Raw genomic sequence first — 13917 nt, forward strand, 5'->3', positions numbered from 1 at the left:
GTCCTTCTTGCTAATCATTGTATTCCCAGTAACCGGCTGGGCACACTTATTGAAAGAATGAACTACTGTTTGTAAGTTTGCTCAAATAACCATCAAAGTAGAGAATCTGAAGGGTTTGTAAAATAGTACCAAAATGCAGAGCTATAAAAAAATAAAATAAAATAAAAGCTAAAAGGAGCAAATAAAAAATAGGAAGATAAGAAAACATCCTCAAGGCTATTACAATTTTATAGGTAATATTATTGTCCATACAGAATTCCCTGGACCCCCTGAGTCTGGATTTCAAACCTTGGGGGCTGCCCTGATTGACACTTGAAAAACCATGGGCTGGGGTGAGAAGTGAGCAGCTGCAGTTTCCCCACACACCCTCCGAGCTGGCCCTGCTTCTGGACTCTGCTCAAATACGTGGAAGCACCCCACAGAGACACTGAGATGCTTCCCACCCAAGAGGGAACCACAGGTATGGCTGGTAAAACCATGATGGTTTCAATCCCTGTGATTGGCCCAGGAGATAAAACACCAAAGAGCAGAAAGCATAAGACACCCACATAGCTTTATGGATGTAGTGAGAATCACACCAGTACATATCCTGGACTACTAACTAGGCTTTAGACCACCGAACAGCCTATATTCTCTTTACTTTGTTATCACTGTTTTTTTTACAGCCAAAGGTATTAGGTCACCTGGGGAGAGACATCCTGGTGTGATTTGGAATTCGGCTTAGCAGTGTGCAGGTGAAAATAATAATGCCCTATATATGGCTTCTGTCTTTGTTCCTTCTTTACGCCTTTCCATCATGTCGCTCTGAGTCTACAGACACGTGTACAGATGCTCGTGTGCACACGCACACACACACCCGTACAGCATGCCAAGACAGACCTCAGAGTGCCAGCTCTGGATTCCAAACAGCTAGAGCAGAGAGCAGCAGTTGGCAGGAGCAGACGATAACCAGAGACACAGTATTGGGTCCAGACTGACATGCGGAGTTCTTGCCATCACCATATTGCAACCCTTTTTTCAGGAGAACTAGCAAGCTTCCAGGCCTCCCAGCCCTTCCCAAAATGGCAAATCCTAGATCACCTATGAGAAAGGAAAACTTAATAGGTAAAGCCACTTGCTTCTGACTTTTTAAAGCTGTATCAGATTGTACTTGCTAGGATAGATCTCAAAAAGAAATGTGTTTTCATAGTAATAAGAGCAATGGCATGAAATTTATAAGACCTATTTTCCCATGTGACCTGTGACTTTAGCCTCCTTAAAATCGTAAGATGTTATAACTTGAAGAGACTGGCCATATTTTACTATAATGCTGTCATGTTATATTCTTGAGGAAATGAGTCTCAGAGAAGTTATAGGACTTCAGGAGCTCACTTGCTAGTTGGAAGCTGAGTTCTTGCCCTGACTTCCAGCTAGCATTCTTTATCTCTGTTGTGCTGACCTTGTGATTCATTTCACACCCATCACCAGCTAATGAAAGATAGGTAATGTCCAAATCATGATTTTGTAATGTTGTATTTACAGCCAAAACAACATGCGGTGATCCCACAAATACAGTTGCACATTCTGACACAGCTGTATATTCTGACACAGCTGCAGGACACACAAAGATGGTCTGAGGTGGGGTTGGGGGTAAGAGGAGGGATAGTGATGACTTGAGTGATTAGGAGAGACAATGACTTATTAGGTAATTTTCTTTTCTGAAAATCAATGAACCAATAGGTATCTAGTAGTATATATTGATAGATAGAGCTGATGACTTTGTAGTTAGGTAGACTGGGTTCAAATCCTGGGTTCACTACTTAATAGTTTGGTGATAGCAGGTTTCTTAACTTTCTAAACCTCAGTTTCTGCAACTATAATGCAGGGATAAAAATAGCCCTTGCCTCACTGAGTTGTTATAACTCAGTTTCTGCAACTATAATGCAGGGATATAAATAGCCCTTGCCTCACTGAGATGAAGCATTCAAGATGCTTGGCACATGCCAACTACCCTTATTTATCTAAGGAGTTTAATCTTTCATTTTTCCTTGATCTCATATAACTAGATACTCATATAACTAGATTATTATTCACTTAGATATCAACTCTGGACACAATCTGTACATTAAATTTGCTTTCTGGAGGTGGGTGATTTGAAATATCAATCACGGGAGTTTCTAAAATGTATATCAGCACTTACAAGGGCACCTAAAACACTGGACTCTTTAAAAACAATTCTCCTACTGTTCCAGTTAAGGTGTGTTGTCGTCCTCAATATCATCATCTTCAAAATCAACAGCCTCATCAACATCATCATCTTCATCATCATCCTCAACACCACCGTCGTCACTAGGTGCCCAGACACTGGCCAGCAACCATCTGGAGGAAAGCTACCGTGATGATGAGGCTTGGCATTTCTGTAGAGCAGGAGAACATAAATCTACCTACCTGCTTGTAGTAGAATAGCAGGGACATTGAGGGTCAAACAATTGTGTGTTTTATCTTCCAAGTTAGCAACGAGGCAGCATTTCCAGATATCAGAATTGCCTCTACTTCTACTCCTCCAGGAGGCTCTACTTGTTGCTTGTAGAACATAGGACTTTTCTCTCTCTCTGAAGAGTTCCCAGAAGAGACATTATCTCTTCTTCTTTTCCTTCACCGCAGAACCTCTCATTTGTATTTTATTTTCTACATGGAAAGTACACAGATGTAGGCCAGCTCATTTCACACTAACGCTCTGACTACTACCTTAATTCCTGAAATGGCAGGTTCACAGCAGACACTCCCAAGTGCAAGGAGTGTCCCCTCACCTCTCTCTCCTCTCTCTATCTCTTTCTCTGATTCTGATCAAAATAGCTTTTGCTTCTACCAAAAAAAAAAAAAAAAAAAAGCCAAAATTCCTTGGTCCCTAAATCTAGTAACAATGCTTTTAAAATGTGAAAGAAAATAAATGTAAGTAAAGTGATTAAAAATGAATTTTAATTACTGAGAAAATGCAAACAGAAAGGACACTTTTAAAATATTTTGAAAACCTAAAGTGACAATTTTCTTTTCAAAATATTACTTTTATTCTAAAAATTATGTCACCCAAAGCCTGAAAGTACCTCAGCATAATCTTAAAGATGTAAATATTTATTCCAAACATCTTGCCAATATATTATTATTTTAATTTCATGCTTTTATATCATAGACAAACTGCTTATTCCAGTGCAAAGTATTATACATTTCAGTGTTACCCCTTCAATCTGTTACCTCTAGAATGCAAACTGTTCCCTTCTTTGCCATATTAGTTTTACTGATTCAGCTTGAACCTCTTCTCAGGACATAAGCCAATTTCCTAAGTTTATCTTGTGCTTGTTAGCAATTTGGATTTGTCTCTGACAGAGGCTAAGCAGGTCTTAGAATATTAATTTAAACTCTTGAGCTAAAAATGTAATAAAAATCTTGGGGTTTGAGCCTAAGAATTTGGAGCAATTCCATAACAATATGCAAAAGGCTCTGTTTTTAGTAAATGTACCATGGTGAAGTTAATCCTGAAAATGAAGTTGTCCTTTTTCCTTCTTCTTCTTCTAAATACAAGAAATAGTGATGCTTGCATAATCCCCAGTCTACTTAAAAGATCTGGGCAGCGCACCCGTGATGCCACGGCTAACGGCTGTCAGCTAGTAAAAGCTTTCACCAGATGCCGAAGCCCAGAGGTGTCCAACAACAGTGATCATGATAGCCTTCAGTCTCCTCATTTAGAATTTACAACAAACTGAGCAGAAAGCCATTATTTCCACCTTCCGGATAAAGTCTTCCCCGGGTTGCGAGCAGAGTTCTGCAACGGACGGACGCACCATCTGTTTCAAGTTCACTGTGCTCTTTCGTGGAACTTCCACCAATAGAAACGAGTCTCGATTAGAGTCCAGAATTATTGGGATGTCATTTGTTATTATTTGGGGAATATTAAAATCCCTAAGGGTTCTCAATAACACCAAGAGAAAGGACTTAACACTGTAATTAAATGAAATAATAACAAATCATAATATAAGGCATAAAATGAACAAACATTATGAATTAATCATACTTAACAATTACAACCCATATGGCTTGTTAAACTCAATCTGCTACCTGTAGTGACATCAGCTGCATACTGTATATTCAATGCTGCAGCTTTCTCCCCCAGGATGTAATTACTTAATTTTGTGAATGAGAAAATGAGATGTAAAAGGCAAAGCGTTCACCATTTGGTATCCACCTAAGTCTCTCATGTTGGATCAAAGGAAGGCCTGCCAGTCGCAGTTCAGAAGACTTCTAGCTTCCTTTCTTTAGATACAGTGGCACCTTTAGAAACAAATGCCCTGCTTCCTCTTCCCATCCCCATTTTGTCCCTTCCCTCTTCTCTACTCCGAGGTATCTACAGCCAGGAGTTAGGAAAGTGGACTTCCTGTGCACCTTAACCAGTGAGGTGAAAAAGTATTTTTCCTGTCTAATTTGAAACTACATTCAAATGACGCCTGTTCCCTGGAGAAAGCCTTGCTTTTTTTTTAATAACTGTGATGCAACTTAGACTATCTGGATGACTTTCCCACTTATCAAGGTCACTGCTGATCTTGAGCAAATTACATAATTTACCTGAAGGTCAGTTTCATCATCCATAAAATAGGAACAGGAATAATATCTACCTTGTGCAGAACTGTTGTGAGAATTAAATAAAACCAACACTGTGAAGGACCTAACACACTCTAGTAGATGTTCACTAAATAGGCAAGGAACTTCCATTCTGAAAACACCTTTGGGAGTTTAACTGTTTCAAGAGACATTAAAAAAACAAACAAACAAAAACAACAACAACAAAAAGAGTTGCTGAAAACTGCTCCTACTGTGGAAGAACAAAAATTACCTGTAGTGAAAACGACACTAGAAAAACTAGGGGATGAACCAGGATCAGGCCTGGCCTAGAGGTTTTGGTATATTTCAAAATCAAGCCGACCTCCAAGTGTTAGCCACCCCTAGGTAATACCTAGAAGATTCTAGCATGTCCAGTGGATCTCACTGGCATGTGAGCTCAGAACCGGGACAAAGGGCCCAACCAGCTGCCCTTGCCAGGCAATACCTGAAAACTAACTGCAGGGGCAACAAATGCCTGAGCAAGTGAAGACAACTGCAGTGATTGAGAGCAGAAGGGGTGAGCCCCGTGCTCTCCTGCTCTGGGCCCAAACTTGTCCCCACACCACCAGTTCTCCTGAGCTGAGCAGCCAGCTCTAGCATCTGCGCACACGTATGGGTACGGGATATGCCCTCGACCAAAAGAGGCTGAATGGACCACGAGCCTCTTTGACCTCTACAGGGCATGGCGGAATCAGTCTCTATGAATGAGCTTAAATAAGCACTTTTCCAGTAACAGAAAAATAGAGGTGTGATGGCTTTTTCACAATTTATGCTCTTATAATCAGATACTTTGAGTAGTTCTATGATATCCCTGACAGAAAAATACCTCTGGATTAGCTCTTTGCCCAAACTTGGATTACAGCAACTATTTTGTTCTATTACAATTCGTTGTTTACCTGTGCTAGGGAACCCAGGGGCTTCTTTAGTTGATTAAATCAAGTCCAGACCCCATGCAGAGGATGATGGAGGGAGCCAGACACGTAGCCCTAACTCCTGTGCCCTGAGCTTCACCCTCCCCTTGGAGAGCTCTGGAAGTTATTGCTTTTCCTGCTGTCTACCTTTCATTAATTCTCCAAAGCACAGCTGAAACCACTTAAAATAAGAACATTTAAACATGATTTTGTTAAGGACTTGGGGAAAACCAGAGAGCATTTGGCATCTTAGAGCCTGGGTTCGAATCTTGGCCACCACTTTGTATAACTTTGAGCAGGCGGCTTTAAAAACATAGACAATAACATTACCTACCTCATAGGATTGTTGTGAGGATTAAATGAAAAAAATATATACATGTAAAATGCTTAGCATAAAGCCTGGCACATAGCAGGAGGTAAAACAAAAGGTTAATGTTCGTTTATTTTCTGCCTTAGGAGGTACGGCCTTTTCATCTTATTCTCCCTGATCCAATCTGCCATCTTCTCTTGCACGGATATTGCAATGGCTCTTAATTGCTCTCCTTGCTTCTTTCTTTGCCCACCTGCAGTTGATTCTCAGCCCAATAGCCATAGTGATTTATTAGTTTCCTGAAACTGCTGGAACAAAGGACCACAAACTTAGTGATATGCAAATTTATTATCTTACAGTTCTGGAGGCTGGAAGTACAAAATGGGGCTCACTGATGTAATTCCTTTCCGGAGGCTCCAGGGAAGAATCCATTTCCTTGCCTTTTCCAGCTTCTAGAGGTCCACCTCCTTCTTTGGCTCATGGCCTCTTCCTCCAACTTCAAAGTCAGAACATCAGGCAGAGTCCTTCTCACACTGCCACCTCTCCGGTTCTCCTTCTGCTTCCTTCTTCCATTTCTAAGGACGCTGGAGATTGCACTGGGCCCACCTGGATAATCCAGGATAACCTCCCCATCTCACAATCCACTGATTGGCCACCTTACTTTCATCTGCAACCGTAACGCCCCCTCGCCATGTAATATAACACAGTCACAGATCCTGGGGTTTAGGATTGGATATTTTCTTGAGGGGGGGGGATCATTATTCTGTCTCCCACAGTGATCCTGTTAAAACATAAGACAGATCACTTCACCCCTCTGCCCAGAACTCTGCACTCAACGTATAAGCCACAGTCCTTACCACAGCCCACAGGAGCCTTCCCACCCCCTCCATTTCCCTCGGATCCGCTCTCTACAGCTCGCCCCCTTGCTCACTCTGCTCCAGCCACACTGGCTTCTTGTTCTTCACCAACTCACTGACTATTCCAGGCAATCAGCCACTTCACAATTTTTGCACTTGAGAAAGTATGTCACAAAGTGTATGAGTTAGGGTTCTTTAGGGAAACAGAACTGATAGGAGATATATACATATAATGTAAGTATTATGAGATTTTTTTAAATAGGAATTGGCTCATGTGACTGTGGGGATGCACAAGTCCAAATTCCATAGGGTAGACTGCAAGCTGGGAACTCTGATGAGGGTTTCCCCAGGAGAAGCTGGCTGGCTGATGTAGAAATGGAAATTCTCTCTTCTCACTGCTGAAATCATCACTTTTCCTTTGAAAGCCTTCAGTCGATTGGATGAAATGACTCTCATTGTTGAAGGCAATCTCCTCAGTTGATTGTAGATGTCATCAGCCATAGATGCAATCAACTTACTGATGATTTAAGTTCATGACATATCCTCACAGTAGAAATCAGACCAGTGCTAGTTTGACCAAACAACTGGACACCATCACCTGGCCAAGTTGACACATGAGCTTAACCATCGCACAAAGAAAAGGTATCTGAAGTCCAATAAACATAGGAAAATATGCTCAACTTCATAAAGTCATCTGAGAAATGTAAATTAAAAGCACGATACGATATTGCTACACATACCCAAGAATAGCTAAAATGAAGGAAAAAAAACAAAAAACAGAAAACACCAAGTGTTGACAAGGATATGGAGCACTGGTGACATGCATACACTGCTGGTGGGAGCACAATTTGGTACAACTGTTTGAAAAACTGCTTAGCAGTATCTACTAAGACTGAAATATAGTGTAATATTCCTATGACCCAGGAATATTACATTATATTTTAACTGTTTATTAATCTGCATTTCCCATGGACTATGAGGTCCAAGAAAGCAGGAGTTATGTCTGGTACACAATTGAATCCCAAAAGAGGGCCTGGCATATAATAGACAATAAATATTTGTTATATGAGTGAGTGAAGTCATCTCAGAGACGCTTCAAGGGCCATCCACTCTTCATGTGGTGATATTCTTTCCATCACCCTCATTTGCAGTTTGGGCTTGGATGTTTTTAAAGCACTGAGCAGGTTTCCTTACAACATGCCTCTCCCCACCCACCCACCCCCAAGCCACCAAACTCTGGTTACTCTTCTAAGTTTGCCCAGTACCTTGAATGGCCCAAACCTCGCTAGAGATTTGACTGACGGATTGGGTGAGTGAATGGAGAAATTCACAAATGAGAGAACACAGTGGAGTGTTGCCTATGCTTCACAGGCTCTTGCCCTTTCCTGAGAGCCCTGAACCTTCCCTTCCCGGTTACTTCTGGAAGCCTCCAAGTGACGTCTTCTTAGGGCTCACAGACATGCTCTCCCTGTGACCACATGGCATGTGCCCTGGATGGCCAGGGCCACTGCACAAAGTACCACGTACTAGTTGGCTTAACAAGAAAAATGTATTATCTCATGGTTCTGGAGGCTAGAAGTCTGAAATCAAGGTGTTGACAGAGCCATGCTTCCTCTTAAAGGGGAGGTGCCATTCCATGCCTCTCTCCTGGCTTCTGATGGGTGGCCGGCAACCCAGGATATTCCTTGGCGTGGCATAACTCAATCTCTGGCCATCTCCCTCCCTCTCTCCCTCTTTCTCTCTCCGTCTCTCTCCATCTCTCTCTGTCTAGCCAACTGTATCCAAATTTACTCTGCTTATAAGGACATCAATCATATTGGATGAAGGGTTCACCCTAATCCAGTTTGGCTTCATCTTAACTAACAACATATTCAAAGATCCTGTTTACAAATAAGTTCATATTCACAGAAGTGGGGTTTAGAAACTGCATGTGTCTTTTTAGGGGACACAATTCAATCCATAGCAGTACCCATCATTTTCTTTTCCCTTGCTCTGCTCAGTTCTTCTTCAGTGCCTTCTGCTGCCAGGGTTCTGCTCTTTGCAAAGCTGCATGTCAGCATTCAACTCTCCACTTTCCCACCGGTTAGAGTCCCTTCTTACCACATGCCACCACTGCCTCCCCTGGGCATTGCTGTCAGCAGCAGCACCCTGCAGCCTTCCAGGTACCCATGCCACACCATATTCTCTGCAGTTTCCAAAGCCCTGAAATCCCTCCATGCTCCTGCAAGAACAGGATATTGCCCCTACCTCTTTGTGCTTATTTTGTCACATGGCACTGAAAAGAAAACTGCTCAGGTGGCAACTGTCTGCAGCATCCATCTTCTCAAGGCTCAGACATGAGTTAGTCTCTGTGCCATCTTCTGAATCCCCTCCCCTCTGGACCTGCTTGTTCATACAAGGACAACCTTAGAAGAAGAAAAGCTGACATTGGCTTAGGGCTTAGTACTGGACACTGTTCTAAGCATTTTCTATCTATTGTCTTATTTGAACCCCACAATAACTAAGAACCACTATGAACCTTCCTACAGAGATGAAGAATCTGATGTGAAAAAAATTAAGTTGACTGCCCAAGGTCACACAGTTCTTCAGAGGGGAAGTCAGTGCTCAAACGCAGGTGCTCTGACGCCGGAGCCTGGGATTGGAACCTCGGTGCCCCGTGGCTTTTGCCTTTGAGGACAGTGATGGCCAAGTGAGCAGGTGAGGTGATGGGGAAGCACCAGGAAGGTCTGAGAATTTCTGATTCCCACTCGTGGACATGGCCTAGGCCCCAGATGTGAGCCATGCTACATCAGAATATATATACTATTTTAATACAACAAAATACTATCTCTCTCACTTGCCATGTTGCCATGGAGATTACAATTTTTAAGTGCTCTTAAAAGTCTCTAAGATCCCTAAGGTATCTTTCTACCCTTAGAAAAGTAGGAATTAATACCACGGCCAAGAGTGCACTACAACTACAACTATCAAGCTTGCAAAAAGTGAAAAGGAAAGTGATTATACCATTGCTTCCCCACTGTTCTGGATTGAATCATGTCCCCACAAAGACATGTTCAAGTCCTGACCCCTGGTCCATTTGTAAACAGGATCTTCAAAGATCCTGTTAAATAAAGTAAGGACAAACTGAATGAAGTTGAGCCTTAATCCAATATGACTGGAATCCTTACAACCAGAAGAGATTTGGACACAGAGGAGTAGGAGATAGGAGACAAAGGGCCATGTGACGAAGGCAGAGATGAGTTATGCCAGACGGCCCCCATCAGAACGCTACAGACTGCAGAGAAACCACGATCCTGCAGACACCTTGACTTTGAACTTCCAGCCTCCAGAACTGTGAGACAATAAATTCTTGTCGTTAAATCCAACCAATCTGTGGTGCTTTGTTACAGCAGCTGTGGAAAGCTGAGACATCCACTGACATTCTGCCCTGATTTCACAGAACATAACTTCTTCCATGACTGCTCCGAAGGGAAAGGAAGATCTTTCCATGCACTTTATTTATAATGCCTAAGGAAGAGAGAGTTTTGCTTCTTGTTCTTATCTCTACACTCAAGAAGAAGCCATAACTTGCTTTTTCTCCAGCTTCTTAGAACATGATGTGGAAGGCAGGGGTTAGCTGGTCACACAACAATCTGAGCTGTCATGTTGGATGCAAATAATGCTCCTTCCAATTAGACACGTTTGCACTTCTTCGCAAGCCTACTATAAGATACTCATAGGGTCTTAGGAAATTTGATAAAAGGCAGGGTTTCCCAAGAGGTCACACTGGTCACCTGTTGAGAAAGCCATTGTCAACAAAGTGCCTGGGAACAAATAAACTTCCTGACAAACATCCTGGAATCCCAAAGCCCTTTGTCACAGGACAATTTCTCCTGAAATCTCAATTCCTGGAATCACAGAAACTGCCAAATCCTTTCTATATAGTAAAATACAGTGAGTATTTGTAAGAGGAAGTAACAAACTCTTGCTGATCTATAGATGCCAGTAGAAGTATATATTATTAGATGAGACTATTTTGTTATTATATAACATTGACAGTATGATGAATGACTGAAGGAATGTTCAAATCTAGATTCTCTTCAAAATAAACTGTGACACATTTGGGGCCCAGATACAGTTTGAAGGATCTTTGTCAACATTCTACCTTAGCTGTCTTGTATTTCCTTTCTATAGAGAATTGCATACATTATAAGTAGTATAAATTGATTTTTTTTTTAATTTGTGATTGAAAAGGGAAGAGAAAAATATCAAGTAATCATGAGCTTCAGAGTAAAAGATTGATCCGACCTTCAAAATTTTTTCTACAAAGGAATCTACAAATGGCCTTCTTAGCTATAATTACATAAAGATATCTTCTTGAGAAATCCATCTTTAGCACATAGGTTTCTGGCACAGGGATTGAAGATTTTGCCATTCTTCTAACAGTATCAAATGTATTATTATTTAAGCAATTTCAACAATCAATGGTTAAAAACAATGGACTATTCTGAAAATTCTTAATTAAAGAAGAGACTTAAACCTTTTGTAAGTCCTAAGGTAATAATTGATTTAGGTAATAATCATCATGGGTGCTGAGTGAAAAACTGATGAAGAACTAGATATTTTTGGCAAAAATTCACCTCACAAATTGCTTCTAGTCGGAAGCACACCATTATAATGGAGGATTCCGGCTGTCACCAGTAAACTCATTGACCAACCGTGGTATGTCTAAACTTGAAATACCCAGATATTTTATACTTATTGATGTGATGCAATATGAAGTAAAACCCAAAATATTGCACCCAAATATATCAAAGCCTTTAAAATTAAGGGCAATACAGAGGATAGAGGAACAAATCCAATGGAAAAATGAGGAAGACATCAAACCCAGAATGTGAACATTCTACAGGACAACTAGTCTTTTAAAGTCATTAGCATTTAAATAAAAAAAAAAGAGGGGGGAATACATGTGGGGGAAGAAAGACATAACACCCAAATGCAACATGTAGCCCTTTTTTGAGTCTTGATTTGAACAAAACAATTGAAAAAAGTTGGGAGGACAATTGAGGAAAATCTGGATAGGGTATTAAATGAGATTAAGGAATTACTGTTATTGTTTGGGTGTGATAAAGGGATTCTGATTATATCAGAAAATGTCCTTATTTATACAGAGATGCATACTGAAGTATTTGGGGGTGATACCACAACATTTAGAATTTACTTTAGAATATTTCAGTAAAAAAGGAGACAGGTAAAGGAAATATTGCAAAGATGAACAACTGTTAAATGATGAATATGTGAGCGCTCATTGCAATATTCTCTCTTCCTTAATGGATGTTTGAAATTTTTTATAAGAAAAAGATTCAAAACTAAGACCAAAATTCCATTTTCATTTCTTGAGGTTGAAAGAATAAATAATGCTAGAGTAAAACTTTTGCAATAAAATGGAAAAGCTAATCCCTAGACCCAGCTTTACTACTGGCTCTGAAATTCCTCTTGCAAAGGATCCTATCTGCCTTTGAAGTTCGTTAATGATATGAACACTACTAAAATGGAGTCATAAAATTTACAGATATTCTGAAATATGTATGATTTTTTGATTCAGAGTTTTAAAAAAGAATAATAATTCTCCTCTCTAGTTGAACAGCTGATCATTAGTACAATGAAAAATGTACACTTACAGGGTCATTAGAAAAATCTAAAATTATATTCAATTCCCACCAAAAAACTTTCTCTGAAAGTTTAATGCTTCCCATATATTAGGGATTAAGGGTTATAAATATTACCACTGTAGCTTTCAATGCTATCGTTTCTCCTAAAAATTTTAAACTGGGGATAAAAATGATTCATCAGTTAGTTGATTAAATTTTTTTTTCTGTTTTTGAAAAAGTGAGTTTGAAGGAAGTTGCAAAAAAAATATTGTATGAAATGTATTTTCATAATTCAATTCACTGGAATGGTGACTTTGATTTTATCATAAGCTCAAGCATTAATTACATATTTAAAGCTAAATCTAATGGCTATAGCCATTACTGATATCTCTGAACATAGGTGGTATTTGAGATAAGTGTTGGTCTTGATGTTAGAAAACACAAGAACTAGACCCCACTAACAATGTGATTGAGAATTATCCATCTGTGCCTTTGTTTTGTCTGACGTAACAGTTAAAATGCCTACTCTTATATACAGTCCATAAATACAGTGATAAGTAGAGGAAAACAATCAATCACTTTATATTTTGGGAAGAAATTCCCTTCATAAATTGAAAGGCAAATAGACTAGAAGTCCAGATGAGGAATTATTTATTCCACAAAATATTTTTTACATCAGTCCACACTGAGGACTTGCCACAAGCTGCTCCCAGCACAAAAAGGTAGTTGGAAGTCTTGTGACCATCTGAATAGATACATTTTTAATTTAGATTCCTTTCTAATTTGGGTGAAAATATTAAAACTGACAAATCTCGTTTCGAACAAGATTCTTCTGGCACAAGTAAAAGAGACTCACTCAAACTAAGACACAATGAGGGCAGTAGGTGAGCGTGGTACATTTATTAGGAACAAGCCTGGAATCCCAGGGCAGAAGATAGAGTTGGGCCTCCCAACCCACTGGAACCAGAAAGTCAGGAATTGGAAAGTTATCCAGAGCCAAGGTACACCCTTTCTTTCTGGCACGGAAGCTCCCGGGGAGGTAGACTATGTGTCTTGCACACCACAGTATCCCCAGTGTCTTAACAGTGCCTGACACAAAGTAGGAACTCTAATAATTGTTGGATATATGAATTAATTCCCATCCCCCTCTGGGGCTAGATGGCCTTTCATCCCTGCCTCTCCCTGCATTCCCTTGTCAAAATTAATTCTTTCTCCCTACATTGCCTTTCATTACTCCTCTATATTCAGAGCCACCCCCATAGTTCTTGAATTGATATATTTTTAATTCAAGGCATTGCATAAGACTATCCCTCCAAGAACCAATTCCAAATTCCCAGGAAAAAAAATCACATTGGTCTAGTCTAGGCGAGGTGTCCATTCCTGATCCAATCAACTATGCCGGGGGAATGGTCAAGGTGAACACATACAAACACAGCTGCTGGTTCCACCCTCATGGATGGGCTAGGCTTGGGCAAGCATCCCAAATGGTATCCGCTATAACCTACTTTACTCACATCCAAATGCTTAAGGATGAAACATTCCTATTTGGACCTTACACCTTATAAATGGGTGGTTAT

Source organism: Choloepus didactylus, chromosome 9, assembly GCF_015220235.1.
Source record: "Choloepus didactylus isolate mChoDid1 chromosome 9, mChoDid1.pri, whole genome shotgun sequence".
Lineage (NCBI taxonomy): Eukaryota > Metazoa > Chordata > Mammalia > Pilosa > Megalonychidae > Choloepus > Choloepus didactylus.